The 7,771-nt window shown below is 38.7% G+C and overlaps 1 pseudogene; it reads left to right on the top strand.

Moving 5' to 3' along the window:
• The first annotated feature begins 330 nt into the window (after positions 1-330).
• Positions 331-1,528, top strand: LOC133051914 (ubiquitin-conjugating enzyme E2 E3-like; annotated as a pseudogene).
• The last annotated feature ends 6,243 nt before the right edge of the window (positions 1,529-7,771 follow it).

A 7,771-nucleotide genomic window follows, 5' to 3' on the forward strand; every position in this document is an offset into this window, starting at 1 on the left:
TAAAGAAAATAATCTTGTAATTATAATATTCTATCAGATATTTTAGGAAGAAATAACACTAGTTTTAAACAAACTCAAGAAAACTGAGGAGAGAAAATACTTTCCCACTCATTCTCTGAGGCCAAATTACCCTGACAACAAAACCAGACAAAAACATTATCAGAAAATACAACTGTTGATCAATATCCCTCATGAACACAGATATAAAAATCTCAACAAAAATTGGCAATATATAATCCACCAATATATAAAATAAAACAGCATGAACAAGTGGGCTTTATCCCAAGAGTTTAATGTTAGTTTAACTTTTATTAATAAAAATCAACACCGTAGCGGCGCGCGAGCGGGCCAGGCAGGTGGCCGAGTTTTCCAAGAAATAACTTCACCAAGATGTCCAGTGATCGGCAGAGGTCCGATGATGAGAGCCCCAGCACCAGCAGTGGTAGTTAGATGCAGACCAGTGAGACCCAGCCACTCCAGAGCCTGAAGAACAAGAAGAAAGAAAACCTTCTGCCACCCAGTAGAAGAAAAACACCAAACTCTCTAGCAAAACCACTGCTAAATTATCCACTAGTGCTAAAAGAATTCAGAAGGAGCTAGCTGAAATAACCCTTGATCCTCCTCCTAACTGCAGTGCTGGGCCTAAAGGAGATAACATTTATGAATGAAGATCGACTATACTTGGTCCACCAGGTTCTGTATATGAAGGTGGTGTGTTTTTCCTGGATATCACATTTTCATCCGATTATCCATTTAAGCCACCAAAGGTTACTTTCCGCACCAGAATTTATCACTGCAACATCAATAGTCAGGGAGTCATCTGCCTGGACATCCTTAAAGACAACTGGAGTCCTGCTTTGACTATTTCAAAGGTTTTGCAGTCAATCTGTTCTCTTTTGACAGACTGCAACCCTGCGGATCCTCTGGTTGGAAGCATAGCCACTCAGTATTTGACCAACAGAGCAGAACATGATAGGATAGCCAGATAGTGGACCAAGAGATATGCAACATAATTCACATAATTTGTATACAGTGTGAAGGAGCAGAAGGCATCTTCCCACTGTGCTGCAAATCTTTATAGCCTTTACAATACGGACTTCTGTGTATATGTTATACTGATTCTACTCTCTGCTTTTATCCTTTGGAGACTGGGAGACCCCCCAAAAAGGTAAATGCTATCAAGAGTAGAACTCTGTAGCTGTAGATTAGTTCTGTTTAAAACGCCTACTTGCAAGTCTTGCTTCTTTGGGATATCAAAATGTATTTTGTGATGTACTAAGGATCCTGGTCCTGAAGTCTACCAAATATTATAGTGCATTTTAGCCTAATTCATTATCTGTATGAAGTTATAAAAGTAGCTGTAGATGATTAGGAATTATGTCATTTGTATTAAACCCAGATCTATTTCTGAGTATGTGGTTCATGCTGTTGTGAAAAATGTTTTTTACCTTTTACCTTTGTCAGTTTGTAACGAGAGGATTTCCTTTTACCCTTTGTAGCTCAGAGAGCACCTGATGTATCATCTCAAACACAGTAAACACGCTCCTGAAGGCATTAAAAAAAAAAAATCAATGTAATTCACCATATTAGCAAGCTAAAAAAGAAAAAACATATAATCATCTCAATCAACGCAGAAAAATCACTTTATTAAATTCAACACAAGTTTCTGATTTTTTAAAATCTCAGCAAACCAGCAATAGAAGAGGATGTCCTCAATCTTCAAGGGGAATCTATGAAAAACCTTCAATTAACTAGAACTGGGAATAAGCAAGGATGTCTGCTCTGACCACTTCAACATTGTACTGGAGGTTCTAGCCAGTGCAAAACAGCAAGAAAAAGAAATAAAAGGTAGCCAGGTTGGGAAGGAAGCAGTTAAACTAACTTTATTCACAGGTGGTATAATTCTTTAGGTAGAAAACTGTCAGGAATCTACAGAAAAGCTACCAGAACTAATAAATGAGCTAAATAAGGTTGCAAGACACAAGGTCAATATTTAATAATCAATTATAGTTCTATAAAATAGAAACAAACAATTGGAAATTAGATTTTTTAAAGCACACAATTTACAATAGCCTCAAAAATATAAAAAACTTAGATCTGTTTACTGAAAACTATAAAATACTGCTGAGAGAAATTACAGAAGATCTAAATCACTGGAGAAATAGGCTTTTCATGAGTTTGAACACTCAGTATCGTCAAGATGTCAATTCTCCACAAATCGAGCTAAAGATTCAATGCAGTGTCAGTCAAAATTCCAACAGAGTTTTTTTTAATTGGCAAGCTAAAATTCATCGAGAAATGAAAAGACTCAGAAGAGTTGAAACAATTTTGAAAAAGAAAAGTTGGAAAATTAACACTAGCTGATTGAAAGACTTCACAAAACACAAAAACTAAATTGAGATGACTCACAGACCTAAATGTAAAACGTGGCTTCCCCAGTTTTTATGGCTCAGAGGTAAAGAATCTAAATGTAAAAACTGAAACTATAAGGCTCCTAGTGGAAAACATAGCAGAATACCTTTGAGACAAAAAACAAAAAGACCTAAACATTATAAAAATGGATAAAATAGACGTTATCAAAATTGAGACTTTGGCTCATCAAGACACCATTAAGAAAATTAAAAGGCAAATCACAGACTGGGAAAACTATTTGTAATGCAAATGTCTGACAAATGCCTTATAATCAGATTATACAAGGAGCCTTCCACAAATCAGTAACAGAAAAGGAACCCAATTTAAAATGAGCAAAAGATTTGCATGAAAGGATATTCAGCTTTTGAAAGAAAGTGAAAGTGTTAGTTGCTTAGTTGTGTTGGACTCTTTGTGACCCCATGGACTGTAGCCCGCCAGGCTCCTCTGTCCATGGAACTTCTCCAGGCAAGAATACTACAGTGGGTTGCCATGCCCTCTTCCAGGGTATCCTCCCAACCCAGGGATTGAACCCAGGTATCCCACATTGCAGGCAGACTCTTTACCATTTGAGCTACTCAGGAAACCCCACTCAACTTTTAGTTACCACAGAAATGCAAATTATTTCCTCGAGGAGACACTACACATCGACTAGAACGGCTAAACTTCTGAAATCTCGAACACCAAATGTCTATAAGGACGCAGAGCAGCTAGAGCTCTCATGTATTTCTGGAGGAAGTGTAAACTGGTACAACCACTTCAAAAATATATCTAACAATTTCTTGTGAAGTTAAATATATACCTATCTTAGGATCCAGCTATGTTTATTCTCAGAAAAACAAAAATCGGAAGCAAAAATCAGAAACAACCTAATGCAAATATCAGGACAATTGACAAATACATTGTATTCTACTCATACATTGAGATTATACTCAGCAATAAAAAAAAGAAGGAACTACTCATACACCCATCAACACACATAAATTTCAAAAACATTAGGCTTGGTGAGAGAAGTCGAACACAAAAAAAGTACATTTTACATGTTTTTGTTTCTATGCAGTTTGTGTGTGTGTGCTCAGTCATGTCCGACTCTTTGTGACCCCATGGACTGTATCCTGCCGGGTTCCTCTGTCCATAGGATTTCCCAGGCAAGAATACTGAAGCAGGTTGCCATTTCCTACTCCAAGGGATCTTCCCAATCCAGGGATTGAATCCACATCACTTGCATCTCCTGCACTGACAGGTGGATTCTTTATCACTAGTGCTACCTGGGAAGCCCATGAAGTTTAAGAATAGCAAAATTAATCTATGGGGATGGAAATCAGAAAAGTGGTTCCCAGGGGAATAGCAAGGGGGGGAGGTGATAGAATGGAAAGGACACAATGGCAATACATTATGGATTGAGGTGTAATGTTCAGTTCAGTCACTCAGTTGTGTCCGACTCTTTGAGACCCCATGAACCACAGCACACCAGGCCTCCCTGTACATTACCAACTCCCGGAGTCCACCCTAACCCGTGTCCATTGAGTGGGTGATGCCATCCAACCATCTCATCCTCTGTCTTCCCCTTCTCCTCCTGCCCTCAATCTTTCCCAGCATCAGGGTCTTTTCCAATGAGTCAACTCTTTGCAGCAGGTGGCCAAAGTATTGGAGTTTCAGCTTCAGCATCAGTCCTTCCAATGAACACCCAGGACTCATCTCCTTTAGGATGGACTGGTTGGATCTCCTTGCAGTTCAAGGGACTCTCAAGAGTCTTCTCCAACACCACAGTTCAAAAGCATCAATTCTTCTGTGCTAAGCTTTCTTTATAGTCCAACTCTCACGTCCATACATGACTACTGGAAAAACCACAGCTTTGACTAGACGGACCTTTGTTGGCAAAGTAATGTCTCTGCTTTTTAATATGCTGTCTAGGTTGGTCATAACTTTCCTTCCAAGGAGTAAGCATCTTTTAATTTCATGGCTGCAATCACCATCTGCAGTGATTTTGGAGCCGAGAAAAATAAAGTCTGCCACTGTTTCCCCATCTATTTGCCATGAAGTGATGGGACCAGATGCCATGAGCTTAGTTTTCTGAATGTTGAGTTTTAAGCCAACTTTTTCACTCTCTTCTTTCACTTTCATCAAGAGGCTCTTTAGTTCTTCTTCACTTTCTGCCATAAGGGTGGTGTCATCTGCATCTCTGAGGTTATTGATATTTCTTCCGGCAATCTTGATTCCAGCTTGTGCTTCTTCCAGCCCAGCGTTTCTCATGATGTACTCTGCATATAAGTTAAATAAGTAGGATGACAATATGCAGCCTTGATGTACTGCTTTTCCTATTTGGAACCAGTCTGTTGTTCCATGTCCAGATCTAGCTGTTGCTTCCTGACCTGCATACAGATTTCTCAGGAGGCAGGTCAGGTGGTCTGGTATTCCCATCTCTTTCAGAATTTTCCACAGTTTATTGTGATCCACACAATCAAAGGCTTTGGCATAGTCAATAAAGCAGAAATAGATGTTTTTCTGGAACTCTCTTGCTTTTTTTGATGATCCAGCGGAAGTTGGCAATTTGATCTTTCGTTCCTCTGCCTTTTCTACAACCAGCTTGAACATCTGGAAGTTCACAGTTCACGTATTGCTGAAGCCTCACTTGGAGAATTTTAAGCATTACTTTATTAACATGTGAGATGAGTGCAATTGTGCGGTAGTTTGAGCATTCTTTGGCATTGCCTTTCTTTGGGATTGGAAAGAAAACTGATCTTTTCCAGTCCTGTGGCCACGGCTGAGTTTTCCAAATTTGCTGGCATATTGAGTGCAGCACTGTCACAGCATCATCTTTCAGGATCTGAAATAGCTCAATGGAATTCCATCACCGCCACTAGCTTTGTACACATTATGCCACTAATGTACACATTTGTCAAAACTCACCAAATTGTACACTTAAGAGCTGTTCAGCTTACTGTATGCAACCATATCTCAAAAGAACAAAAAAAAGAGCAAGTTTAAAATACAGGCAAATAGTCTCTAAATATATGAAAAATTGCTCAACCTTAGTTATAAAAGAAATATAAATTAAAGCTATCCTAAGATTTCACTTTCACCAATCATATTTGTGAAACATCAAAATGTTCCAAGGTATAGTCTGTAGGCAAAATTGCAGGAAAAACAGCCATGTTCATATATTGCTGGGTAAGTGCAACATAATATAACTATGAAGGGTATTACCAAGTACAACTATATATGCACTTACCTTTGGCCCAGCAATCAAAACCTCTAGGACTCTATCCTGAAGATAAATACCTCCATAAATACAAAACAAATGCATAAGATCATTAAGACATTATTTGAAACACGAAAAGACTGAATATTTCCTCAAATGTCCATCATTAGGAGATGGTACATGCAAAGAACAGTGAAGTACCATGAGTTGATAATAATTCTTAGGACATATTCAGTGGGGGGAAAAAAAAACAAGGTATAGAGATATACCTTGATATATGATATATATATACCAAATATAGAGAACAAACTAGTGGCTAGCAGTAGGGAGGGGGAGTGACAACATAGGGGGTAGGGGATTTTTTGAAAAGGGTTATGGGTGGGACTTTGCTGGTGGTCTAGTGGTTAAGACTTGGCACTTTCATTCCAGGGGTGTGGGTTTGATCTCTGGTAGGGGAACTTAAGCAGTCAATCCTAAAGGAAATCAACCCTGAATATTCATTGGAAGGACTGATGCTGAAGCTGAAGCGCCAATATTTTGGCCACCTGATGCACAGAGCCAACTCTGTGCATCACAGAGCCAACTGAAATGACCCTGCTGCTGGGAAAGATTGAAGGCAGGAGGAGAAGGGGACGGCAGAGGGTGAGATGGTTGTATGGCATCACTGATTCAATAGACATGAGTTGGAGCAAACTCCAGGAGATGCTAGAGGACAGGGAAGCCTGGCGTGCTGCAGTCCACGGGGTCACAAAGAATTGGACACAACTGAATGACTGAACAACAAGGGGGACTAAGATCCCACACACTGCTAGATATGGTGCCAAAATGAATGAATAATTTTTCCTTAAAAAAGGGTTATGGGATTATGTGAAATCATGTGTGAAACTTTTGAAAATTCTAAAGCACTATAGATTTTTAATAACTTTCCTTCAATAACTTTTAATTGCTTAGTAGTATTCCTGTGTATGGTTATTCTAAAATTTATTAATCAGCTGATGAACATTTGGGTTGTTTCATTGTTGCTATGTCAAATAAAGCTGCTACAAAAACCCACAACAGCAAAAAACCAAAGTGCCAAATAACGTATACAGCATGCTACATCTTGTGTAAAAAAAGAAGGGAACTAAAGCTATATACATGAATTTACTTTTGGAAAAAGAAACAGGAAATATGAACTAACAAATTGAAAATGGTTACTTATCAGTGGTGAGTGAAGACAACTGAAAGGTGAAAGGGATGGGAACAAGACTTCCCAGAAGGCACCTTTTAGCATATTCTTGCATATTGGACTCTGTAAATATTATATATTTTTAAAATAAAGTTAAATCAGAAGAAAGGGTGTGGGGAGCTATTAATAGATGGGGACTGAAGGAGGCCTAAAATGCAGGTTTCAGAGTGCTAGCATGACATGGACTTAATTCAGCGTTAACTAGCAAATTATCTAATGGCTCTTCAGTGGGCTCTTATTCATGAAATGTTTGTGTTGACATTATCTGGAGGAGCAGATGGAGTTGGTCTTACATAGACATTCTATTTCATCAACTCTGAACCCCATTTGATTCAGGAAAACTTATGACAGGATAATTTGCAGGCTGATCAATATTGTAGAACTATCCAGGTTTTGTATACAATCCAAAGTTGTATTTTCAAATCTTTGTTACTTATTAGGTTTTCTTAACTGAAATTTTTGATGTATCAATAGCTCATACCATTTTGAACTTGTCCCTACCCCTCTCAAATGTTTTCAGTACTGTAATCCAGAAAATCTTGTTGATCATTGATTTGGGTACTGATTTCCATTTATTAGACATAGAAGCTTTTCCATGTGCAGACATTTCAAAATTTGCATCTGAATACATTTAATGAAAGATGACATTTAAATCACGTATATGAAGTTTTCTAAAGATAATATTCTCGTCTAGCTTCACCCTGCCAAATATATTGCTCTATCACAAAGTGGAGAGCTAAAGTTAACACTTAGCTGCATGCATGCTAAGTTGCTTCAGTTGTCTGACTCTTTGCGACACTATGGACTGCAGCCCGCCAGGCTCTTCTGTCCATGGGATTCTCCAGGCAAGAACACTGGAGTGGGTTGCCATGCCCTCCTCCAGGACATCTTCCTGACCAGGGATTGAACCTGTGTCTCTTATGCCTCCTGGA

This window comes from Dama dama, chromosome X (genome assembly GCF_033118175.1).
Source record: "Dama dama isolate Ldn47 chromosome X, ASM3311817v1, whole genome shotgun sequence".
Classification (NCBI taxonomy): Eukaryota; Metazoa; Chordata; class Mammalia; order Artiodactyla; family Cervidae; genus Dama; species Dama dama.